Source organism: Sinohyriopsis cumingii, chromosome 16, assembly GCF_028554795.1.
Source record: "Sinohyriopsis cumingii isolate HCF-2022 chromosome 16, ASM2855479v2, whole genome shotgun sequence".
Lineage (NCBI taxonomy): Eukaryota > Metazoa > Mollusca > Bivalvia > Unionida > Unionidae > Sinohyriopsis > Sinohyriopsis cumingii.
In genome coordinates, this window is record NC_142976.1 from 35,407,618 (window position 1) to 35,435,262 (window position 27,645).

The following is a 27,645-nucleotide window of genomic DNA, read 5'->3' on the forward strand; positions in this document are numbered from 1 at the left end:
AATTTTAATAAACTTTGTTCAATGATGGTTGTAACCTTTACTATCATAGGTTTGGCAAACGTAAGAATGATTGAAATTTACTCATCAATTTAATTATCAACTGAATACTCGCCTAAGAGTTGCCATATGTTTGCATTTATCCAAAATTTAAAAACCGTATTATGAGAAATACACGCTTGATTTATTCGTCTATGTCAAGTAAGTGGGATGCAATAAACAGAACTGAATTTGAGAATCAACATACCAGATCAAACCAATCTGAAAAAAGTTAATTACATCTAAACTTCTAATATATTTTATTATGAAGCTTTCAATAAGAAAAAATGAATATTATCATTTTGTCTATGTCTAATGTATCTACATTGTTCTCAAATCAATCGTATCAATCAAAAACAAGTGTCGATCTTATCTCTCAATAACGTAATGTTATTTCCAGAAGCGTACTTAGGGTATAGGCGCCCGGAGCAACAATGGTGGCCCAAAAGGGCTTCGGCGCCCCAAGCCTTCTGGCTCCCGGGAAACCGCCCCATCAGCCCCCTCCCCTGTTACTATGCTACTGGATATCTCGTAAAGAAGCAATATTATCTCGTTATAACACAATGTTATCTCATTAAAAGGTACTGTTTTTTTTTTTCACACGGCGCTAAAGTTTTCATTATTTATCTCTCAAATATTGTATACTAGACTTGAAATGCACACCCAGTATTATAAAGGGTTTTTACTTCCAGTCTGTATTAAAACGAGGACACTACCTTCCGTTTGAATTCCATAATGTCCCAAGTCAAACGTATGTATCATTCAGATTCATCTTACATTTTCATTTTGTAAATACACATTATATCTTGATAAAAATATTATTACTATTATATCAAACTATTGTAATATTTCCATCACCTCTCTGACAACTGTTAAATTTATCACAATGTTGATCTGTGCCATTATTTTTTTGTGTATAATATTTTCATTTGTGTGTTTTTCTTTGTCGATTATCTTCACAGAGTGTGACCAAGAAATGGTTCAGAAACGTATTCGTACCCCTTTTCATGTGATGGTGATTTATAAACATATGAGTGGGAAAGTAATGTATACGACAGTACTAGTTAATTTTTCAGTCAGGAGACCTGAGGGTATTTTCGTTCTAAACACATATGGTCGATCTGCATCTCAATGTGTAATACAGCTCTAATGTAGGCTACAGTCCATATACACGAGGGTCCATATACACGAGGATCCATATACATGAGGGTCCATATACAGGAGGGTCCATATACATGAGGGTTCATATACAGGAGGGTCCATATACAGGAGGGTCTATATACAGGAGGGTATATTAGTTTTGTTATGAGTGGTTCATACATATTCTAATATGTGGATACTAGATTCAAAATTGAAACAATACTTGTCTGATCTGGTTGACTTGACCTGCACAGTAATGTGTATGTTAGCATCAATGTGTACTACGGACCATGGGGGTGGGGTGGGGGTGGGTGGGTTAAAATTATGAGTGGTTCAAAGTTTTAAAACTGGAAGAATATCATTGACCTTGACTCATTATACCAACTACTCACATTGCTATCAGTCTAAAATGAATCAATGCGAGCAGCAGAAGAAACATCAATAACACCACCACCTATCTCCTTCTAACATTCTTAGTCATAGCTCCACGGATGAAATCCAGAAATTACTAGTCTAATCGTCCATATTTACTACTGCATATATTGGAAATATTTTGCAGGTATAAAGTCTCCAGAACTAACGTAATACAATCTGAATATGTACCAGAAAATAAACCAAAATAATATTAACGTGAATTTAGGTTGGACTGCCATACAGTTTCGCAATTCCAATGCAGTTTTATTTCAGTAGATCAACTAATGGCATTTTATTTCAGTAGATGAACCAATGGCATTTTTCATCTAGCAGTGAAAAGTTATCAAGAAGTAGTAAAACTCACACATGAAACTCTTAAAAAATCTGTGTTAGATACTGCGTGCAGTTTCGCTATGTCATAATGGATTTTCTTTAAAGAAAAATATAGATAACTATATATGATGTCTTCACCTCTGGCCCTCTTAAAACAGTCCAAACATGTAACAAATGACGTATGTATTATAAAGCATAACAGAAGTGTACACAGTACATTTATAACTTAACGATGAAGACGATTTTCTACGAAAAGTCAAGGGTACACGATTACGTGAGCACACGAACATGACTGGGGATGTCAACGTTATCTTCATAGATAATGCAACCTAGAAAAAATGAGAAAAACCAGGTGAGAAAGAGGCTAATCAGGGAAAAAAGACATATTTAATGGAAAAAGTCACAGTCATACAATAAATCAAACAATATTCTCTATGGCGTGAGATGCGAGACAGATAGAGTATTAAAAGAGACACCCGGGCGCTAAAGAACATTTGGTTTCTCTTGCAATACCCTTTAAAACGCCCCATTCTATGATATCTATGCATCCCACTCGAACATATCTTCCAGTACGGATTTTGAAAAATAGATTATCTACTGGCAGACACTGACCATATAATTGTACTCTGAGCTGGTTCCCGTTTGTATCTTTGAAGCAGAAGTATTGTCAAGTACGGTCCTACTGGTGGATGCTGTCCACAATTTCAGTGTTGACCTGGTAGCTATGTGTATTGATTGGGTATGTCCACCACACAGTAAGGGACTACGGATATATGTTGTCCCTACGTCTTAATTCAGGTCTAGTACCCATGTGTATCACTTAACTGTACCTACTCTGACTCCTTATATCTCGTTTCGCTTCCTTTTTAGTACGTTACCTGTTAGATGTTGAAGGTAAGCAATCAATTATACATCGTAAAATACTTTTCTTGCGATCTGTTAAAACTAAATGCTTATTGAATGATTATCCTCTCATTTTTACAATATTTTTGTAAAAAGAATATTTGCCAGAACATTGTGAAGTGGTTTTGCACTTTTAAAATACCGAGTTTGGGAATTCAGAGATACATTAGTTGTGAATAGGGATACCCTAGGGACTAGGGCACTTCCATGTTAAATTAGAGAGTTGTACCCTGGGGACTATGTAAAATTTAACATTAGAGAAAAAAGTTTGTACCCTAGGGACAATGGGAATTAACATTGGGGAATAGTTCGTGGGACTGTCTAGGGACAATGGGAATTTAACATGGGGAATAGATCGTGGGACTGTCTAGGGACAAGGGGAAATTTAACATGGGGAATAAATCGTGGGACTGTCTAGGGACAATGGGAATTTAACATGGGATTTTTTAAAAAAAATAAAAAAATCAAAAACGGGTAGGCAATTGAAAGTCTATCTCTTTTCGAGAGATAGGAGTGGCCCAGAAAAGGGCCTTTGGGTTTCTTCTTCTTCTAATTCCTCCACTTCTTCAACCATCTTCTCACTTTTGCCACTATTCCTGTCTTCTTTTTCTCCTTTTCTGGCATCCAGTCAGGATGGCCTAGAGCTCTGAACTTTTCCTGAACTTTCATCCAATTCTGATTCAGCCTCTCAAACTCTGTCTGTTTCTTTTTGTTTTCCTCATCCTTTCTTTCTTTACTCCATGTCTCCTTTATCTTCTTTACTTCTTCCACCATCACTTTTCTCATTAATTCTTCAGCAGTAGTGAAGGGGGTCACCCTAGCCTCAAGGGGAATTAGCATGACAGACCCCCCCCCCCCGGGGCACTCTAGCCTCAATGGAAATTTAACATGGGGAAAAATCATGGGTCACTCTAGCCTCAAGGGGAATTTAACATGGGAAAAAAGTCTTGGGTCACTCTAGCCTCAAGGGGAATTGAACATGGGAAAAAAGTCTTGGGTCACTCTAGCCTCAAGGAGAATTGAAAATGGAACAGGGTCGGGACCCTATTTTAATAAGGTCCCGACCTGATGGGTCTATGAAAAGGGAACAGGCGAAAATTGAAACAGGGAGGGGTCTCTATTTTTTTTAAAAAAATAAAAAAAATAAAAAAAGGGGTAGGCAATTGAAAGTCTATCTCTTTTCGAGAGATGAGAGTGGCCCTGAAAAGGGCCTTTGGTTTTCTTCTTCTTCTAATTTCTTCTATTTCTCCACCAGCTTCTTATTTTCTGTCCTACACTTTTTCTCTTCTTTTCGTTCTTTTCTTCCTCCTTTTTCTTCTTTTTCTCTTCTTTCTGCTTCTCCTCCTCTTCTTTCTTCCTCTTCTCATTTTCTTCTTTTTCAATGTTTTCGTTCCATTCTGTCATCCTTATCCTTTCCTCTTCATCCTCCTTCTCCTCCTTTATTTCTTTCATCAGAGCACTGATCATGTCCTTTACTTTTCTTAAATTGTTGATCTCCATCTTCACTCGATGGGGACTATAAGAATAGTGATCCTCGTTTACCCTCACTAACATCTGCTCCATCATACCCAAATTGTCCAGGACGTCTTGCAATGTTTTCATTTTATCAAGTTGGTTTGAAGCCATCTTCTTTTTTATTCTCTGTAGAATGGTTTGAACGACGAATACTGTGGTTCTTATACGAAAAGCGCGGACGTGATGGAAAACATCCCCCTAAAGCCCAAAAGTTATATTACCTAGATTATCACTTAAAACGCGCGGACGTGAAGGAAAACATCCCCTACTTTTCTCATTTCATATAATATACTATCCACACACGTGAAACAGCAATAAACAAACCCCAAATCTACTATCCACACACACAAAGCATTAAAGTCAAACCCAATAATCTACTATCCACACAAACGTACTTGAGCGCTTACAAACACACACACACACACACACACACACAAGAAAAAAGAGTCAGTGTTTATATTCACACTACTCTACATACACACATTGGCAAATTGATTACTATTTCTTTTCTAGAGTATTGGGTAGCCCTGAAAAGGGCTGTTTGTTTTTTTTTTTAACTCCATGACACCTGGTTAATGATGGCACGTTCCAGGCCTGGCACCACACACACATCTTCTTCCCCAGTCTCCTTTCACTCGTTTTGGGGGGAGTGCAAAGGCGGGATAAGTGGCTTCAGAATCCCAATCTTCTGTCTCTGGGATTCTGAAATTTCCTCTCTCCTTTTCTTCCTCTTCTTTGTTTCTTCTCTCCTCCTCTTCTTTGTTTCTTCTCTCCGCCTCTTTCATTCTTCCCTCTTCTACTATGGCCTCCGCGGCCAGTTCATTTAGTATACGCCTGGCATATTCCAGGTGTACATGAAGTTCAAGCAGTTTTGCTAGTCTCGTGTTCATTCTCTTGATCAATCAACAAAGGTAGCTAGATTGCCAAGCGAGTTTCAATTTATACTAAAAGCGCGGACGTGATGGAAAACATCCCCCTAAGACAAAAGTTATATTACCTAGTTCATGACCAAACAACGCGCGGACCTAAAAGAAATACTCACTTTTTTACTACCCATTACTAATTTAAAACTTTTCATTAATCACTTCAATATACTATTCACATACGCAAATCAATCAAATCAAACCATAAATCTACTCTCCACGCACGTCAAATAGCAAAAAATATGATCATTATCTACTATCCACACAAACACATACAATTACACCAGAAAAGAGTCAGTGTTTATATTCACACTACTCTACATACACACATTGGCAAATCGATTGTTATTTCTTTTCTAGAGTATTGGGTAGCCCTGAAAAGGGCTGGGTTTTTTTTGCTTGTGTGAAGTTGAAGCTAGGGCGATCTTTTAGTTTCTAAGAATGCGACATCCTCTGATGATAGACTTTCTGACGATAGGTCTGCTTCTTCGGAAAGAGAAGAACTCTTTGGTGTCGATACGACAATCGACAAAGCCTGTCAGGTTCAGGTTGCTGCTGCTGTTGTTATTGTTGCTGTTGCTGCTGTCTCTGAAGTCTGTACTTCTCTGTCCATTCTTCTTTCTCCCTGTTCACTTCTTCTCTGAAGAGCTCTTCTATCAGGTCTTCAGTGACTTTTAGCATTCTCACATTCTCTATCTCTTCTGGCTTCGGTATCAGACTGTGTCTGACCCTATGCAAATTCACGTAGGCTTCGTTTAGCTTAGCTAGTTTGGAGCACATCTTCGTAGGAGGATGAGTCGACAATGGATGGTTAGACTGTAAACTACCCCGGCTTTAAAGTCAAAGCGCGGACGTGAAGGAAAACATCCCTCTACGGTTTTCGAGCCGCAACATTCAATGAGTGTCATGAGAGAGATAGAGAGAAGTCAAAGAGCATGAATCAACATTCTTATAGCCAAACAAAAGACAAAGGCATTTTGTTTCAAAACACATTTTTTCATTCAAAAATCACTTAACACTAACCAACAACTCTAACATTTTTAACAATAATCCAACAATAATCCAACAATATAACATCAAACATGTTTTTTTCAAATCACAAACATTTTTTTCAAATCACAAATATTTTTTTCAATTTACACATTATTTTGGACAGGGTTGGCAACTTTGTGAATGAAATTGTGATTTCCACTGTTGGAAGTCATTAGGCCATTGATGGACACTGCGTTTCCTAGCTTGAGATATAAGATAAGCATAATGGTCACAAAACCATCGATCTACTTTCACATCGTTTCTAGAAGAAGAACGAGGATCAAAATGAGTCACTAAATGTTCTAAGGAATAGCCCAGGCTGCGATGATGCAGAAAATACATACAATATTGTCCACACACCAAGGAATCTGTGCCTTGTAATTTCACATTATTGAATCGGGTGGTCTGAGCATTTCTTTTCATAAAGTCAATGATATCGTCTTCCAAAGGAGGCAATCCGTACGAATCGAAATATTCCACACATCCTTCTTGAGGAAAGTAGACGGCTACCCAGTTGGTTCCTGGGAGATGACTGTCGTCCGTGTTGATCACATAAGCTTGATGGTCTTGAGGTTTGCGATGAGGGAGTTCATCTTTAGCACAGACGACAGGATTCCAAGAAGCCGTATACGAACTGTGGTTCAAAAGGTAATAAAGTTCCCACGTATCCATGTTTTGTTTTTTTTCTTCTTCACAGGTAATAATAAGTGATCAATTCGATCCTGACTTTTTGCTTGAAAATGTCTGACAAGTAACCGTTTCTTCGTTTCGTCTCCTCACTCTGATTCAGGAGAGCTTCGATACGATCGATCTCTTGAGTGGTTAATGGTGGACAACAATGTTCACGCAAGTCTTTATACCACTGGTGCAACACGACTTCGTCCGAGATGAGACTCCAAGCTTCGTCCAGATACTCGTCCAATTTTTCTTCTTGACTCAGCATTAGGCATTTATCGTGTTGAATTTGACTGGGATGATCGTTTTGACATCCATAGCAATCTTTCTTGATCAATTCCGTCATGTTTTCGACCAAGTGTTTGGCAAAACAGGAGACTAAATGGGCTTGTTGTTCTGGCCATCTTGACTTCATCATGACAACTTCGTCTTTGTCTTTGGAGTCCTCTTCCACGATCTCCTCACATTCCATCTCCAAAGTTTCTCCACTTTGTAAAGAGGGATAACAGTCTTCCATGGCTTCTAATAATCTAGAATGACATCTCTCAAACTGTTGATTTCTATCGTATTATCGAATTCTGCATATAGGATGACGTTCACCGTTTCATCAGGGTCTCGTTTTGCAAACTGAATTTCCACACGAATCTGGCCGGATTTTATAGGGTGGAAATGTCCCTCGTCGATGCCTTGGTCAGGAGTGAAATCGAAAGCCCACAAAGCATAGCCTCCTGCATAATCTTCGTACGATATGCCATGACTGGTGTTGGTTCCTAACTGTCCGGTAGCTTCGTACAAGGACAAGTACGACCTCAAGTAATTCTTCTTCTCAAAGTCAGGTTCGAAAGGTCGGGTACACAAGGTCTTGCCATCGCGACTGACCTCGATCTTGGACACGCCAAAGTGTTGAAAGTAGAAAGGATTTTTAGCGATAGCTCCGTTGAAGGCTTCATTCTCGACGATACGAAGGATTAAACGTTTGGGTAACTGTCCTTGGAACAGATGATCTTCGATCATGGATCGCTGTCCCTTGGGAATAGTGAAGGTTTTCACTTCCACGCATCGTATCGGACACTTGGCGGTCGTTCTGCTCAACGTCTGACTGATGTCGTTTCCCACTTTAGGTAACACTTCCACGCGTCGACATGACAGTTTTGCAAGCAGAAGTACCTATCAAATGGAAAGCGGCACTACTACGATTCAGTCTCAGGCGAACATTCACCCCGTTCAGCAAATATTACTCTTGCAACCACATGTCCAAATGCAAACGATCCATCAGTTCTAAACTGTGTCCGTCTTTGATTTTGTCTCTTCGTTCTACAAATCCTGCATTGTGTGGAATCTTTGTATTGATTTCGAATTCTTCAAACTGGCCTGCATCGTCAGCTTCCCATACCACATGGCATTGAGATGAGTGTTCTTGGCGTCTATTCAGTACGTCAAGAGATTTTCCAGGTACGCTCCATAAGGGTAAGTATCCATGCTGCTACTGACTAGTTTGTTATTCAAGTACAAGTCCACTCCACTGAACAAGGAATGCATGAAATTGTTGACGGGACCTATTATAGCATCACCTTCTAGGGGCGAATTGTCCTCTTCGACAACTTTGACTTTCAAGTACAAGTAACTGCTATTCAGATCGATGTAATCTTCGGGCTGTCCTTTGATTTCAAACTCGATGGGAGCTGAGGCTGTCAAAGAGGAGACGGGGTGAAATTCCACCCACTGGGACTCTTGCATGGTCATCATGGTGGGGGGCATGGCAAACAGATCCAGTTCCGACTTGGAACAGGCGCAAGATTCTCGGTGCATCATTTTTTCTCTTTCTCAATACTTTAATAATCAAAAACGTCTAAGTCTCGAACGGTTCTTCTTTTCTTAGTCTTTCTAGCTTTAGACGTGTGAAGTCTGGTAAAAGGGTGTTTTCTTCGTCGTCTCTTTCTACCTTGTCCTTGCTGTGGCGTCAGGGAAGTAGGTATGCCTGACTCGGTAGCGTGCAGGGCATTTATAGGTGTTTCTCGTCGGCCCAAAAGGTCTTTACCCGTTTGCAGCAAGACATTTTTGCCTGCCCTCATGACAGCTTCTTTGGGGTTTTGTTTGTCGATGATGACATTTTGGAGAAATTCTTTGCCTTGCGTCCGTGCGGCATCTTTCAAGGCGTGCAATCCGCGTGTCACCATCGGTTTCAATACTGGGGCCATCGAACGAAAGGCCGATTTTAGCATATCTCCTAAACCGTGTCCTCGCTGTCGAGCAACCCCTCGGTACACTGGATACATGACTTACGAGTCGCTAGAGAACCGTTTTCTAAAATGGAGTTTCACCGTGACTTTTCCTTTGGTGAATGGAATATTTTGTCCCAGATCTCCTTTTATAGCAATGTTGACCGTGTCCAAATATGACTTACTGACAGGCAAATAATGAGGATGTACAAATTCCCAGTGTACGTGATAGCTGTTTCCACCTTCCAGGTCATTGGTTGAGGTACTATCCACTTTGAAAGGAATGACACGCAGTAACGGCACGGAGGTGTGTCCCACCACATTATACTCCACCACATCGGAATACACAAAGATCAAATTCAGTCCTTGGTTCAGTTCTACCGGGAATCGAAAAAACTTGTAAAATTCCGTATTGCTGTTGATCTTCGGTTTAAAATTTGGAGCCATTTTTGTGTCTCCACCTAAAATATCAAACAAGTCACGATTAAAACTGATGGACAAAGTTTGGGTATCCTGAAATTTCATCAGTAAGCGACGAGCCACTATATGGTACTCCAGGGTGACACTTTTTTGATTCTGTTCGGAGCTTTGCCAAAGGCTAACTCGAACCTGGAAGCAATGGTATCCACCAAATGTTGGCCACTAAAATAAAACCCTGACGGAATTTTCATGGTGTAGATACTGAAGGGTGAATTGTTGGATGGTTTTGTGTCCCCTGAAAACCCGATTTCATTCATGGATTGTTGAAGATGTTCGTTCAGGATTTCGACCTCAAAAGTGTTTTGCTTTTCAGTGATCTTTTGGATTTGTGCAGGGTGAATCATTTCCACTAAAGCCACTTCCCAATGGGCTTCGTGATCTAATGGGATGGCCTGAGGTAATTTGGCCGTGTAATAGCACAACGTGTTGTTGGGAAACACCTCCATGGAACTGTCACTGGGTAAGGTTAAGTAAAATTGGTTTTGGTGACTCATAATTCCAGAGTTCTGTGGCTGTCCGAGGGGTTACTGGACGTCAGAGGCGGGTCTCCGCCCAAAATGGGGTTCTGATTGTGGTTGTTATTGGAGTGGTGACTGACACTGGCACTGGACACAAGGTTCCCGTGGTTCCCGTTCGAGGAGAATTTCAGGGAGGGATTGGGAAGCAGGTAACCGATGCAACTGCTCAATAAAATGGTCCACAATTGTTTGTCTCCTTGTTGCAAACTCAAATTGGCAAAGGCTGCCCCGATGACACAATACGCCACGAAGATTTGGCAGAAAAAGACGATTTGCGTTTTAGGCACACGTTCTCCACACCACACCCACAAGGGTTGTTTTTGTAAATCTTGCAGAGAAGAACTGGGTGAAGGAGTGGTCGACGTAGCTGCGTTTGTGTGAAAGGGCATGATGGTCACTTCTTTTTTATAGTCGATGACTTGCGAAGCGTCGATCCAAGAATCAAAACTGGGTGGATATCCTTTCCAACGTACTTTGACTTCTTTGTCACGTCGTTTGCCCACTTTACGGGTTCTGCGTTCGAGACAGCTTTCGATGTCGTACACGTCGTCTTCTTTTTTGGTGACACGTTGTAACTCGGGCAAATAAAACGTTCCTTTGAGCACTTCTCCGTTCATGTCTTCCAATTTATAGACGGTAGGATGACGACCATGCACTCGTCCAGTGACACGAAACAATTCGGTAGTCCAGTTAGGTAAGTAACCTTTGTCGAAAGTGCGTTTGGTTTTGCCAATGCGTACCCAATCTCCTACGTCCAACAGTTCACTTTTCTTGGGGACAGCCCTCGTCGTGGACGTATCAAACAGGCGCTGAAACACCAACACTTCGTTGTCGGGAGTCACTTCTTGCGGGGCACGTCCGATGCTTCGATGGTAAGATTGGTTGTACGCTTGCACCAGGTGCGGTAAGATGTCGATGTACTTCAGAGTGTGGTGACGCGTAAAATATTTCCACATGCGTTCTTTCAAAGTGCGTTGAAAACGTTCCACGTTGCTGGCTTTGGTTTCGGGATTCTCGATGGTAAGAAAATGAATATCACGTTTCTTTAATTCTTTTTGGAAAGCTTGGTTCAGAAATTCGGTACCTTTGTCCGTTTGCCATCGAAGAGGGTGACGACCGCTTTGTTTCAACACCCGTTGCAGGGCTCGCACTAACTCGCTGCTCGATTTGGAAGTCAAGGGTACGGCCCAGACAAGTTTGGAAAAGACGTCGATGACACAAAGCAAATATTTCTAGCCACGATTGTAGCTGGCCAAATGAGAGACATCGGCTAAATCGGCTTGCCATTGATGATCGATGCCTTCCACTCGGGTGCGACTTCTGGAAAACTTGCGTCAAATGGGTTTGTGTAAAGTGTAGGTAGCTTGTTCTTGTAACCATCGTTGCACTTGAGGTAAACGGAGACTTTTCAGTCGCGTTTTGGCAACACGATACAATTTTTGAACTCCTGCGTAACCTGCAGGATGGGATGGATCGTAGTAAATGCTGGCTAACACCTTCTCCATTTTTTTGGTTTCTTAATAAGGCACCCACTCTTCGGTGATGCTACTTTGGGTGGGACGAAAGGGTGGTTTGGAAACGGATTTACGTGTCCGATGGGCTACGGGAGTAGAAGTCGAAGGTAGTGGTGGTGGAGGTGGCAATGGAATGGCTTTGGTCTTCTTTTCTTTTTTCACTTCTGGTTTCCCTTCTTTCTTTTTCACTTCTGTCGAAGGAGGAGTGGACATCATCTTTTTAACCCAAGCTTTCATTTCTTCTCGTTGGGGTGTGGGGGACGGGGTCAACAAGGATGCTGCAATCTTACTTGAAATGGGAGCTGCTGACGGTGTTTGAAACACTTCTCGCATCTCTTCTTCCTCAGGTCTTCGTGGGGTAGCATCTCTGGTGACCCCTGGGGATGGTAGTAGTGGTGGTGGTGGTAGTGATGATGGTGCTGGACTTTTCATCAAGGTCTTAAAATCTTTCAGAGTGGGTAGAGCTGTTTCGTCTAAAGCTTTCTGGTGAAAGAGTTGCAGTCGTTGCAAGAGTTGACCGTACTTTTGCGATTTTTCTGTTTCGGACAAATCTTGGCGATTCATCAAGGACTGCAATTCGTGTTGTAACTGGGACATCTCGCTCAAATTGGGATTGGGAGGTAAATGCGGGGTGCGTTGTTCTTGCCAACGATGGTATTCCATCCATCGTTTGTAAGGCACTAAAGCTAGTTTTCGTCCTTCCATGGGGTTGTCAGCGGTCGATTCTGAGATCTTGGGACTTCCGAGGGCCTTTTTATCTTGCTCCCACCAGTCCTCCCAACATGGTTCCCAAGACTCCTTTCAGCAATGGACCTAACAAGAGGAGTAAAATGCCTCCATGTTGGACCAACATCTTCTTCTTTCGACGAATGGGAATTTTCTTTTGAACATTTGGCGAAGAACGTGACGATGTTTACCTAAGCATTGTTTCTGGTGTTTGGACAAAGGGATCGTGCCTTTCAACACGTTCAAGCAACATTCGCACACGGTATCGATGACCTCTTTGGAGGCTGATTGAATGAGTTTTTTTCGCAGGGGTGGAGAAGCTTTGGACAGGACAGATAACATGTCCCCATGTTTGACTAAACGAGGAGGCAGTCCTTTCCTTTTCTTTCCTTGGGGTTGTTTAGAAGTTGTTTTCTGGAGGGTGACATCTTCGAGTCTTCAGCACCAATATCACCGATACACCTACTTAGTCACAGGCCTTTTTTATACTGGAACGCGTCGCCACTGATTGTCTTTACGTCGTATCAACTTCAGGACAGGCATGACACATCGTGCAGGGGTACGCAACGGACTAAATCGAGCCAGTTCTTGTTGGACAAATCCAGTAAACTTTCTAACATGCCCGATCTTTCTTGGACTTTGATTTTGGGAGAAGGTACTTTGTGAGCAGCGGCCACTACCGCTAAATTGGAGGGTACTGCCACTGGGGAAGTTCTTGGGGTTATCAACGAAGAAGTTCTTGGTGTGATTAACGTCTCCAAGTACTCTTCAGTTCCTGGTGACATCAACGGGGAAGTGAATGAACCTGAGGCTACCGGAGACGCGGTAACTGCCTTTGCAGGTCGTGCTTTGCGAGTGTAAGGTTGCGTCCTGGCCGAAGTGCCTCTCTTGCGACTAGTTTTCTTCTGTGGACTTTTCTTTTTCTGGGGACTTTTTCTCTGTTTCTTTTTCTGGGGGCTTCTTTTCTTTTTCCGGGGTGGTGTCTGGTAACAGGAGGGTCCCGCCACTGGAGAAGTTCTTGGAGACACGGGTCTCCTTGGGGACCTGGTCTTGACACCGTGGCTCTTTTTCGTCTTGGAGCTTCGTTTGACTTTTTTCTTGGGGAGAACTTTGGGGGCATTAGGATCCCATCTTAAGAGAGACCGAATGATGACCCATCCTAGAGTACCGCTCCCTCCAGGTTTCAAAATGATTTGTTTTTTGGTTTGAGTGTCGATGCGGGGATCGGCCAGTTGGGTCAAAGCGACTTTGTTTCGATCAAAAAAGCGTTTAGTTTGATGAGGAATCTGAATGATCCCTTGGAGTAATTGACGTGCTGTCACCGTGAACCATCGTAAGACTTTTTTGAGACTAGCTTCTAAGACACGAGCTCGTGTTTGTGGATTTTTTTCTCGACTGATGCCATACAAGATACGAATCAATTTGACGGGAAGATGCGACTGAAGGGACGTCATGTTCAAACTGTGTGAGACAGACGCAAAGGGTCTGAGGTTTTTATAGATTTTTTGTGGAGTGAAGTTAACTCGAGGACGGAGACGTGTACAGGACAGGCCCTCCGTCTTGGCACCAGTGGTGAAACAAGTGGGTACGAAATCGCAAATCATCGGGGGTCGTAGGTTTCAAATCGACAAGTAAATAGGTGTGTGGAGTTTGAGTGGCATCGTCGTACGCCTGAGTCAGCCAAGGCGTTCCTAACTGTTTGGCTAAGACTTGCACTTGCAATTTATCTCGAGGGCTTTTAAACAAGACCACGTAATGCGCATTGAGACTGATGGTGCGATGGGCTTTACTTTGTTAAAACAAATTTTGAGTAATGTAAACGACACTGGCATTACGATGATGCCCTTTGCGCGTGAACCACAGTTTAATTTCTTCTTCGTCTTCTCCTAACATGTCGTCGAAAATGACCAAATGGGTTTGACGGGAGTCAGAGACGATGCCGTCGTCTTCTTTAGGAATGCCTTCCACAAACACGATGGAATCGCCTTGACTTTCTCGCAAGAGGCTGTACGCCGATTGCCACTCTTTGTAACACCACACGATGCGTTGAGGTGGTCGATCAATCAAATGATGTTTATGTTAGATCAAGCGTTTGACGAATTCGGTTTTGCCTGAACCGCTAGGTCCAGCAATGAGCATGTTAAAGGGATGGCGAAGATATAAAGCCTCCCAACTGACACGATCTAAGTATTCGTCGATGACTTTGACAGTAGAGGAAGAGGGAGCAGAGACAGCAGAGGTAGCCATAGTGTTAGGAATGTCACTTGTGACACGAAAACAGACAAGACAAGAGTTTATATACTTTTTTCAGGACAAGTTTATTGAATGTTTTAAACATGAACACGAAAGACAAAAATACATAAAAGCCAAAGGCTTAAGTATAACGATAAAAGGCACATGATAACCATCAACGTGGAATAAACACAAGTGTCTGTACAACATGTTTTGGGTAATGTTCTGACCAGTTCTATAGGGGGTAAGGTCACACAAGTGTCCTTCCGAAAGGGTCTTCCAGGCATGTCCACGACAGTCCTGTCCTGGGTGACGGGTTCTTCTGGTACTGTCACTAACACAGGTTGAAAAGTAACTTCTTTCTTTGGACGTTGAAAGGAAGGATCACATCTCTCGAGCATACTGGGCCACTTCTTGGGTCCAAACCTCAAAATCCCATTTTTTCCAGGCACGAACATCTGTCCAGTGGGGGTGTAAGTCACAAGCTACACACACATCGTCATACACGTCTTGGGTAGCTAAAAGTTGACGAATCTTTTTTTCACGTAGAGGTCGAGAAGTATCCAGATGAAAACGTAAGGCTTTGAGCAAAAGGAGTCTCTCGTGAACATTTAAAGGCACCACTTTCATGTTGAATGGGGTGGTAAATACTGTTCGTAAAGAGTCCACAAGGAATCGGCTGGTAAACGAAATCCCAGAAAACAAGTCACTAAGACACTATGCGTCGTCCCAAATTGAACGGATACAGTTCTCGTAATAATTGATGGTAATGATCCACGGTTTGAATATGGTCATTGAGTTCCTTCCACGGAATCTGTTCAATCACATGTGATAAAAACCTTGGCATGACAGCCTGCTTTTATATTCTCTTTTCTTCGGATGCAATACACGTACTTTCTAGCCAGACATCTTCTTTCTCCAGTAGGATATTTAAATGCTCCAAACTGTAATCTAAACTTCAAACTTCGTTTAGGAGTTTCCTCTTCCTCTAAGAAGATTCCACGTAAAATATGTTTGTAATCCTTTAACTTGTCTTCCTCAATGCGTTGCACTAGGTGAATCTCGAAGTAACCAAAATTATGAACATGTCGATCATTGGCGACCTCAAAATTTTGAACAATGTCTGACCACTGAAACAATTTCTGACGAATCATTTCTTTTATACCATTCAGGTACCAGTGGTTAAAGATCTGGTGACGTAACGGATGCAACTGTTCTTTACGTTTGACTTGTATTTTGACCAGCTCTCGGTAAATGCGTTCTCTCAACTCCACAGGCAAAGCACGAATGCTCTCTTGTAAAGTATCCATGAATAGGTCATACTAAATCCTCTTTCCGACACAAGAAATGTACCGTTTGCACAGACATGGTTTTACTTCATTGTCGAATCTAAATCGTTTCATCACTAATCTACACATTGAAATTCGTTGAGAAGTTTCCTCTTTCACTAAGCTGACATTCTGTAAAAGATGTCGGTAATTCGTTAACTCTTCCTCTGGAATTCGATGCAGTAAGCTTACAATGTAGTAGATAGAATCATCAATAGCAAACCAATCCTTTTTAAAACTAGGGGATCGTTGATCAATGTCTGTCCAATGGAACACTTTCAACTCAATCAGTCCTTGTATAGCATTCAGGTACCAGTGGTTCAAACACCGGTGACGTAACGGATGCAATTGTTCTTTACGTTTCACTTGTATTTTGACCAGCTCTCGGTAAATGCGTTCTCTCAACACCACAGGCAAAGCACGAATGTTCTCTTGTAAAGTATCAATAAACAGATTATGGTAAGTTACTTCAATGTCTCGGTCCCACTAAGGGTAAGTAATGACAATTCGGTGACCATCAAGCATGTTCTACGTAGGCCGAATCTTGCGGTTCCCAGTGATGAAGTGACACACCGCAACTGAAGCACTTGACTTTATCTCCTTCGCCCAAGTAGAACAATCCGGCTCTGGCTAATTCTTCGGGGGTCGGACCTCCCAGATACTTAGGCCATTTTCCTTTGAACGATTGAAAACGATTTTCAAAGTTGCAGTATTCCGACAAACGCACAGGAAACGAATATTCGTCTTTCACAGGTTCGTTTCGATGAGGGTTGGGTGACATGGACAGGAGTTTGCTCAGGGCTGGAGGACATGCGTAGGGGGGTAGACGTGAAGGTGGACATCCACATTTAAAACGAAACCCAGTAAAGTGTCCAAGAGGACAAGCGGCATCGCTTTCGCATCCCTCAGGTTTGACACGCACAGCATCACTTTCCATGATAGGGGGTAGTGACACTAAAGTTCCCATGATGCTTTACGGTATCGCTAAGGTCACAGCGTACAGCATCGTTCCCATCGCAAGGCTCACAATCGCATTCCACTTCAGAAGCCCCACACTTGAATTGTGCCTTTCTAAACTTGTTTTGTGTTTCTCTGAAAGTATTCATCTTGTTCACTTGGTCTTGGTAGTCACAATGAACTATCGATCTTGCCTAGGGTTCTTTTTATATACAGACCAATACCGACGTGTCCATACGGTAAGGTGAAATGATTGGGAAGTCGCACTCGCTTCTGGTACACGATTTGATAGACTTTTTCCAAGGGTCGACTGACGATGTGGTGAGTGGGTAAACGTACAATCTTGTTGGGTTGATAGGTGGTCACCTTAAAGTGTTCATCCTCTCCAGATGGCAAAGCTTCTTTCAATACCCCAAAGTTGACCACACGACTGGTACGATAATTCAGAGTCAATCCTTTCACTTCACACTTCGTGTGCACTTCTCCTTGTGGGTCCCGGTAGTCGTAGCCGTAATTTTTTGGACCGCCACTGACGAACCTTAGAATCTTGTCGTCGGGATACTCGTCTGTCCAGACTCCTAAACGTTCTCCTTCGATGTCAGGGTGCTGTTGACTCGGGTGATGGATGTAAATGCAACTGTCCGTATCAAAGTACAGGACGCGTTCCCCTAACAGTTCTAAAGCTTCGTACAATTTTAAGCGAGCATGAGCTGTCACGTAAGCCGCAATGATGACATTTCCAAAAGGGTCGTCTTGTACAAAGTCCAGATCTTCTTCGTAATTGACCAAGATCAAATCCTCGCGAACGACGTCCACGTGTTTCATGAAGTTGGTTTTGTCGTGAATCATCTGAAAGTAGCGCGAAGGTTCTGTCAAATACTCCGTCTTGGGTAAACACGGACGTTGTGCCATTTTACCTTACAAGCAATTTAACATCACTTTGGCAAACGATCGCCTGCCTTCGTTTTTCTCGATGTGATCTAAAGTAATGCCTTCTTGTGCCCAGTATTTCTCTTTGAATGTCTTTTGGTCTTCGGGAGTGTGACACCAGGAAGGATAGCCACTGGCTTCTTGTTTCAGTTTCTAAAAGGCATCCACGTAGTCGGCGAAAATGCCTTTCTGCGTGGGGTCACCCTTGTGGTATTGCTGTGTCTTGGGAAAGTGACAAATTTCGTACACTTCTAACAGTTGATATCCCATGTCCAGAGCTTTGAACAATTCTACGCTGACCCAGGTTCCCGTCAAGGCCCGTTCTTCCTGGGTGTGCTGACAAGGCTGATCTTGGTTGCACGTTTCGGCACAAGTACGACACAAAGGAAACATCAGTTTGCCTTGGCAATGGTGAGGTAACACGGGATGGTACAAGTCGGTGGGAGGCAAAACTTTGCACTTGATCAAGCCTTCGTATTGTCGAATGTTTTTCAGGTCGATGTGTTCCGTGAACAATTGTGGGTGCCCTGCAGGAAAGCGACAATATTTGCACACGTAGGGATACAGCGAACACACGTCCAAGTATTTCATTTCTTCTCCTTTCTCTTCGTCGGCTTGGTACAGCAAACAGGTGGCATTGGTCCTTCCTCCGTACAAACTATCCCTCGGGTTCAGGAGGTCCATGAACTGGTAACTTTCCACGAGGCGTTTAAACTCGGGATCGGTTTTCAAACGGTGATCATACTCGTGTTCCCACATTTCCACCACTTGGTATCCTTCCTGTTCTAACTTTAGGCGTCGCTGACAAGTGGCCTGGTACAAGTCTTCCATGGTTCGTTGTAAAAACTGATTTTTAGTGCCACGGTCAGGGTAACAGACGGGACATCCGTGAAATAAGCAACCGTTAAACACGTACACGATCTTGGGATTTTCTAAGTCCCAGCCGTCGACCGAATGCGTTCCGATGGTCTTTTCGCCTCCTCCGTTGCGGGCATGCTGAATCCATTTGTCTTCCTTGTCGCACAAGTAATGTAACCAGCGTAGGGCTTTGACCGAGTATTGTCGTTTGACATAGTTGGTCGTTTGAGGACTGATGACAGCCACGGTGTTTTCAGGCATGAATCGTTGCCGGTACACTAAGGAACACGCTTTGGCAATGGTGCAAGCTTCTTTCAAAGGATCGACCCCTCCGTGTTCCATGAACAGTTCTGGAAATTTTCCACAGCAACGTCGTAAAATGACCACGTCGGAACGACAATACTTTAACATTTCTTCCTGAAAGTCGAAGGGGTCGGAGGCATGAGCCTGGTACCAAGCGTAGAAATCTTCTCGTTGTTCGGTACGCATGTTGTCGGGGTCGTAATAGTGAGCCTCAGGTAAATGGGGTAGAACGGCGTGTTAATTGGCTTCCGTATTGAAAAAGTGTAGAAAGTACCCTTTAGCCATTTCTTTCATTCCAAACGTTTTAGGCATTCGGCTCAAAGGCATGGCCAAGTAACTCATCGAATCTTTAAACTGTACTTGTCCCACTTGCATGAAAATGATTTTGGCTGCGTTCAAAGTGACTTTAGGACGCTCGGTGCCTTGTTCCGCATAGTATCTCAAAAGAAACTATCCATCGTATCCGGAGAAATTGTGAGCCATCACTGTGGCATGACGATGACAATCTCCGCAACATTCGATGTCCTCTTGGCTCCACGTCTTGTCGATGGGGTCTAAGACCCATTGGGCAAAATCAGCTAACGTGTTCGGTCCCCGAAAGATTTTTTCACGCCCTCCAGGAATCTTGCTGCAGTGAGGGCAATGACTGAAGATAGGTTCTTGAATGCACTTCTCGCACGCTCGATGAGCCACGCAGAAATTAGGAATGTGAATGCCAGTCTCTTGCATGCATTCGAAATCGAAAAAGATGAAATTGCCTTTCTTCTTGTGTCCATCCTCTTTCTCTGCTGGGGGTTGGTATTTTTGCACGTAGCATTCGTGTTCCAAGTCCACGATGTGGTGAAAAATGTGACATTTTTTCTTTCCTGAACATACGTGTGCCTTGGCATTATTGGTACGTAGGCCTTGTCCACACGTGGGGCACAATCTCAGCAGTTGACAAGCGCATTTCTTCTGTGAACCTTGCGTCTTTCAGATATTGTTGGTAACAGGCAGGACTGACAAACGTGCGCAGACAAGTGAAACAATGCACTGCTTTTTGCCCTTCGCTCAGACAGGGTGGAGGGGCCAAACATCCTGAGCATTTCGATCCACAATGTTTGTGTTGCTCTCGATTGTTATAACCATGGTCACATTTCTCACAGTAATAAACGTATCCCAGGAATTCAGTGATAGTGGTAATGGTATCGAAATGGTCATCGTGATGATAAAGGTGAATGTATTTTCCATCCTTAAAATCTTGACCTCGAAACAATAGAGGCCCACGCATTTCTTGAGGATGCACTTTCAAGGTGTATCGTGGAGCTAGGACATCTTGCAATTTTTGCATTTCAGGAATGCCGCAGAGTGTGTCTTTGGACAGGCCGGCTTGTTGCAACAGGAGTTCTGCTTCGTTTCGTTGTTTGGCTCGGTTCGATTGTCGAATAGTTTGCCAGGCTCTTTTCCATTCTACCGTGTCGTTCTTGTTGACATAGGTTCGTCCCACCACGATGGCACGGGCTAAACACTTCTGGTCTTGAGGGTTGTGAATTCGGACGAGACTTGTTTTGGTGCTGCGAAGCTCGTCCACCAATAACATCTTTTTGCGTCCAGTCCCTTGAGGAGGAGAGACGTGGGTCATGTCCAGTGTGGCTTTTCCATCGGTGATGTCAAACTGGTCATTGGATTGTTGTACGTGTTGAATTTTGTCTATGACTTTGGAAGCGGTCAATTCTGCAGGGGTGCTAAACTCGATCCAAACAGGGGATTTCAAACCATCGTGTTGTATGGAAAGTCTCAAGCGATCGTCTTCTTTGGGTTGACATTGTCACTTGAGTGTGGTGAGCAAAGAATCCCACACCCCGGTGATGAACCCTTCTGCTTTCTCTAACGATACTTCGGACTTGAAATCTTTAAACTTCACCGTGTATTTGTAAGCCGTGGTTCTAAATTTTCTAGAGGAGTGCTTTTCCGTCTCTCGAATGTCATAGTACTTTTCAGGGTTGACTAAGGGTGGTGAACTTTGTTTAGAGGGTTTAGATTCTGGTTCACTCATGTCCTCTTCAAAATCACTGGCATGAATTTGTGCCAAGACTTCAGCCCTGGTACGAGGCGATAGATCACGTTTCTGCCTCTTACTTTCTTCTTTCTTCTCAAATGAATTGGATCGTTTCATCTTGATAGCAAAAAGTCAAATGACTAAAGTTTAAACACCATGGACTAATTTATAGTCATAGCAGACCAGCGTATATAAAGGGTGTGTGTTTTGTCCTGCCACTATTCATTTCACTCTCAAACCGACCACAACGATGGAAGTGACTTCACAAATCGAACGTTTCATCAGAGCTTTGCGAGGGGTCATCCGAAAATTCTCTTCAGACCAGTCGTTGGACTACTCACCTTCCTTTCGAGATAAAAGTCAAGATACTTGCTATATGTGTCAGAAGAAAGGGCATTGGTCTTCAGAGTGTCCAGACCGTCAAAAAAGAAAAAAAGGGGCTAGAAAAGACGAAAGTAAAGATACCTGTTATTATTGTCAAGAAAAAGGACATTGGTCTCCAGATTGCCCAAAAAAGAAACAAGAGGAGTCAGAAGAAGAGAGGGATTCTGAAGAGGAGTCAGAAGAAGAGAGGGATTCTGAAGAGGAAAAAAGCAGACAGGTGAAGAAAAAGAAACAGCAGAAAAAAAAGAAGAAGGGAAGAAAGTGAGGAGGAAGAGGAGGAAAAGTCTATAAAGGTGAAGAAATTGAAAAAACAGAGAGAGTGAACAATGAGACAGAAGAAGTTTATGAACTTTTTAAAGTGCTCTGTTGTGAATTGTGAATTGGATTGTAAATATTTATAAAAGAATAAATTAGGTATAAAAAGGTAAGTGTCTTTGGGTTTTGATTTTAAAATAAGAACCTACACTCACACACTCATACACACGTACTATAGGGGTAAAATAGTTTTTTTTTTAGTTTGAATGGATGTTGGCAATTGAAAGTCTATCTCTTTTCGATAGACGTGGGTGGCCCTGAAAAGGGCCTTTTCTTGGTGTAGGGGTGAGTTTAAGCAATCAACTTTAACTGTCTTAAGCCTTTGCCACGGCCAAGGCCTACTTCTGGACTGCGTACTGTTGATGATGATGATGATTTGGTTGAAATCACTAAGGGTGGCACGGTAGGCTTAGTCACAGGGTTGGAGTGTTTAGCTCGGGAAGGTCGTATTCTCTTCGGTCGTAATAAAGAAGTCTGACACATTTGTTTCAGACTTCTTAACTCCGCTAAAATGTCTAACAGTACCGTGACCGTTTGATTTTCACACCCTTGTTTCTTTGCTGCTGCTTCTTCTTGTTGTTGTTTTTCTCTTACCTCTTCTTTTTGCTGTTGTTGCTGTAGGAGAAAAGCTTGTTCCGCTTCCTTTTGCTGTTGTATAAATTTCTCTAATTCTTCTTTATGTCTCTGTCTAAAATTCTCCACGTGCGGTAATGAAGGAGAAGGTGACGAAGGTTCCGGAACAAATTCTTGCGAGGTAAGAAAATCCACAAAATCCCAATTCACCTCTTCTGAAAGTAAGTCCGGGTTCCCTTGGGTAGTCTCCATAGCTGGTGCACCCCAATTGATCGTTTTCTGAGTTTCCGTCATGTTGAAAAAACTGTCGCATGAATTGACTGCGCACAGGCGCTAGCGAATCTATATAGACCACGTGACGTCACAGACTGCTCTCTTCGGATTGGATGTGGGCTGACTGAATTTTGTAACGCGTGTTTGGATTGGTCAACGAACTCAATCCGTTTCAATCCTTCCCCTCCCGATAAAGAAGTGCAGGTCACTGCATTCCTTCACCTGTTCTCGGCGCCTCAACATGTGGACCGACGTACAATCTTCCACGCTTGTGTCTTCGATGATGTTCCGGACGGACATACCAATGTATGTCTGATCCAAGTGGGCAGTTGGCCATAGGACAGACACCAGCCTATGGATACGTAGGATCTATGTGGAGAGGCAAGGATGCCTCAAAAGAGTTTTAGCATATGGTCCTACAGTTAGGCGAAGCCTAAGGACAAGAAGAAGTCACAGATGCCCTTTATGTTAATATACCTTAATATTAACATAAAACCAAAGGCCCTTTTCGGGGCCACTCCTATCTCTCGAAAAGACCTTGACTTTCATTGCCTACCCCCATTTTTTATTTTTTTTTATTTTTTAAAAAGACAAATAGAGACCCCTCCCTGTTTCAATTTTCAACAGGCCCATGATCTATTCCCATGTTAAATTCCCATTGTCCCTAGACAGTCCCACGATTTATTCCCCATGTTAAATTTCCCCTTGTCCCTAGACAGTCCCACGATCTATTCCCCATGTTAAATTCCCATTGTCCCTAGACAGTCCCACGAACTATTCCCCTATGTTAATTCCCATTGTCCCTAGGGTACAAACTTTTTTCTCTAATGTTAAATTTTACATAGTCCCCAGGGTACAACTCTCTAATTTAACATGGAAGTGCCCTAGTCCTTAGGGTATCCCTATTCACTACTTACATTGTATAGTTCCAGTCATTTTTTCAAATGTAATTAATTTGTATTCAATTTACTCAGTCTTATACAATTTCCTATGTATTTCGTGACAATGCAGATTATTTTTCATTTTTACTCATTTTGCAATACTTGCTACACGATGCAAGTGTTCGCTTTGATACAACCAAATTGTGCCACTTGGTTATACACTTGGTTCAAGTGAATGTGCTCTTTCGTTATTCATTTGATTCAAGTGAGTGTGCCGTTTAGTTATTCGCTTGTTTCAAGTGAGTGTGCCGTTTAGTTATTCACTTGGTTCAAGTGAGTGTGCCGTTTAGTTATACACTTGGTTCAAGTGAGTGTGCTCTTTCGTTATTCATTTGATTCAAGTGAGTGTGCCGTTTGGCCATTCACTGGTTTTAAGTGAGTGTGCTGTTTGGTATAAGTAGGGGTGTATTTTTGTCTTTCTATTTAAGATTTATGCAGTTTTCATTTAGAGAGTAATTTTGCTGATTCTTATAGTTAACCCTTTTCCTCAACAACTTGAGGTAGAACTTCTTTCTTTGCTAAACAAATAAGCGACAAATTTCGGTGTCAAATGGTCTTTGTTGTGTTTTGGCGAGGTGACAATAAAATCGATTCAGCTTAGTTGTTCTGATGCTCGTATTTCTGTTTCTGTCTAATTACGGAAGAGGGTGTGGGGCTTTGACACAGTGAAGTGGTGGGAGGGTGGAATGGGTGAGTGGGGAAAACGATATTCGTTCGAGATGAGATTTATTTTTTAAGTCCTCCACTAGTACCGCACGCACCATTTTCTTGTGTATATTGCTCCTATATATCGTGATTCTTTACAGTCTAGTTACACAGCCCATTCTATAATCAGCTACATGCTACCAACGTCCCAGCTACCAACCCCACATGGCTATACTCACAACTGATACACCTAACTTTCCTAATCTGTCTAGACCGCAAACACATTATCAATCCAAAACAATATATCCATACTCTAGTATTTACCATGCAAATACAAATTAGTCCGATTTATGGCAAGTGTGTGCGGGTGGGGGTGAGGGTGTGCTCGTTCGGGTTGTGTGTAATATTTCCGACTTCTTTTCAAGAAAGGTTACATACTTGATGGTCGGTTTGAGCTACACTTATTCCATGCAACAGAAAATAATATGCGAAACCACGGATATTTGATTTAACCGAACAAAGGAGATCATTTTATATAGCCTACATCTAATATGCTTTCACTGTCTGTGTCCTACGGTACGTTAGAGTCAACGGCCACTTACCTGGAGTGACTGCCACCAACTCCAACTCGCTTACTAAGCTAAGTCTCTAAAGCAAGGGTATGCAACTGACCCTGGCTATTATTAAACGAAACGAATTGTTTTTGGAAATTCGAATGGACGTAAGTCAATACCACATGTGGTTATTTAGGCCTAATTATAATTATGGTCACAGGCGCGAGAAAAGACGTTGTTTAGCAACATCATCTGAGGAGCAGTTTCATTCGTCACAGAAGCTAGACGTTCATCAAACGTTGTATGTACGTCTTTAAATGTATCACATCTCTAAGCCCAATACTGTATTCTTTTAAGGGTGACCAACAAGTAGGTCTCCGCTTTTTTTTTTTGGACAGAAAAGCGGAGACCTACTTGTTGGTCTAGTTTTAAGGGGGATGATTTATATTTACATTAAACTCGTTGCTGAAATTCTTCGCTTTTTCCCCCCACAATTATTGTCATCTGCACAAGACAAGTGGGGTCCTCGAGTGGCCGAGTGGTCTAAAGCGCTCTCCGTTACGGATCACTGCCATCTCACTTCTGCCTGTGTCGGTTCGAGTCTAGGATTCGGCCAATGTGGGTATATGAGAAAGCTTGCCAGTAGCTTCTCGTGGGTCGTTGGTTCTTCCCGGGGTCTTCCGGGTTCTTCCTCTACCATCCATTAATATTAGCCACCATGCATACCCTATCATGTGCTGAACAATGGCGTTAAACCCCACAACAATAACAACAAGACAAGTGTGCATAACCAGGGATCCATTTCATTGCTGTAGCTGACTGTACGTTTGGTAAACAGTCATTAGATAGGATTATGAAAGATTGAGTTGAATTGTACGATAACGGTGTCAGAAAATGAGATGTCTGGCTATTAATATTTCAAATTGAAAATTGAGTTATTAGTAGCATATTTTGTCAACTCGGTATTTTGCATGACACAACACATATCACGCTGACACAACACATTCCAGGCTGACACAAACAACTCATTTCATACTGACAACACATTTCATGATGACACAACACACAAAACATTCCAGGCTGACACTACATGTATACTTTGTAACAAATGATAAATCTGAAAGGTATAATGATGTATGGGGTGAGGGTAGTTATTGATGGACAAATGGACTTGAAGAGAGAAGTGGTTCAACAAAATTAAATAAAACACTAAAACATGTTAAATTTAACCTATTTAAAAACAGTATGATCCACCGTTGCTTAATTTCTTTGAAAAGTGAAATTTAATGCTCAGGAATGATTTTTAGTTCTGGTTCCAGATCAAGAGTCAGTGTCACTGATTTACATTTCTACATTAAATAATCGTTGGGATTACCAATCGTAGACTTGCACCATGCATTAGGTACCTGAAAAGGAATGAAATGAGAGAAGAAATCACATTAAATTTCATGATGTGATATTGAAGGGCTGAAAATTTTAGTATAGATTTATTGTGTACAAGTATAAGAATGAATTTAAATAACAAACTTTATCTCTCAGTGCTCGAACTATGTGTAGGAGCGAAAAGACTCGTCACATTTCTTTTTGAAGAATATAACTGTTTTTCAATAAATTTCGAAACAAAATTCTGTTCATCATTAGAAATGGGTGTGTTATAATTAGATACGCAGGCAAAGTTTCTCAGATAGCAAAGAGTACTTTACAAGCTAAAATCCCTGCTTAGTATCAACATCTGTCAGTCACTAAACTAAAACTGAAGCGACACCAATATCTGGAAGTCAGAATTGATACAGTACTATATTTGATATGTAAATACATTCGCTACGGGTCTACTGGTTGGTTTTTTCATACAATGGGTCTACTGGTTGATTTTATTCTACAATGGGTCTACTGGTTGATTTTATTCTACAATGGGTCTACTGGTTGATTTTATTCTACAATGGGTCTACTGGTTGATTTTATTCTACAATGGGTCTACTGGTTTATTTTATGCATATATTCTAATACTAGTTGTGTGTAAACGTGATGAAACGAAAATGATATTATAGTGGATCAAAAATTATTATAAGAGAAAAAAAAATCAAATATTTCATGTAAAAATGAAATTAAATAAATTAAGTTTTGTTTTATGTTCACAGAAGACGTAAGTTGCATACTAATGAATGAACAGAAAATAATATTATAATGCATTCGAGGCCGTATTTAGGCATAAGCTACGCAAGCTACAGATTAAGGCCTCACATTCTGAAGGGGCCTCTCAAAATTTCAGATTCTTTTTTAATTTGTTACACTTTAATTATAATTTATGTTTAAGTAATAATTTATCCCGTGATTCTTTGCATATTATGTTCACTATTATTATATATTATATATGCAATATATTTTATATGAATTATGTAATTTACATTATATTAATTAGAAACAAATTGTCAGGTTCAGTTATTATACAGCCTTATTGTCTGTTAACACTTACCCAAGAAGGCCTAAGCTTCCCATAGCTTAGGGACTCACCATGTCTAATTTGGCCCTGAATGTATGAAAACATTATTAGAAAGTCCCATATAAAAATCGAAAAGAGGAAAAGTAATACGTCCTTTAATACTGGTTCAGTGTGTGTGATTTGGACTTTTTAACGTAGCTTAAACAATTTTTCAATCACATCGCTACGATGTCTGCAGTGTGGCAGTTTATAGTGATGTCTAGCACTAGGGCATCATGCCGCAGACATGTAGCATGATGTCCCACCCAGTCACATTATCCTGCCACCAGGCCGACCAGTCCTAACACTAACCTCTTAATGCTGAGCGCCAAGCGAGGGAGCTGTTAGTACCATTTTTGTAAGTTTTTGGTATGACTCGGCCGGGGATCGAACCCACGACCTCCCGC

At 41.9% G+C, this 27,645-nt stretch overlaps 1 protein-coding gene across 4 annotated transcripts in view; it reads left to right on the top strand.

The window, feature by feature from the left end:
• The first annotated feature begins 2,505 nt into the window (after nt 1-2,505).
• The window catches only part of LOC149780200 (ammonium transporter Rh type A-like), an 86,761-nt gene continuing 61,621 nt past the window's right edge, over nt 2,506-27,645 (top strand). Inside the window, exon 1 of one of the 4 annotated variants that reach the window (XM_089936349.1) lies at nt 2,506-2,662. The gene's annotated coding sequence lies outside the window, so the exon portion shown is untranslated. Of the gene's footprint in view, nt 2,722-2,794; nt 2,818-27,645 lie in introns of those variants that run through there. The other 3 variants (XM_089936351.1, XM_089936348.1, XM_089936350.1) reach the window with 3 other exon arrangements.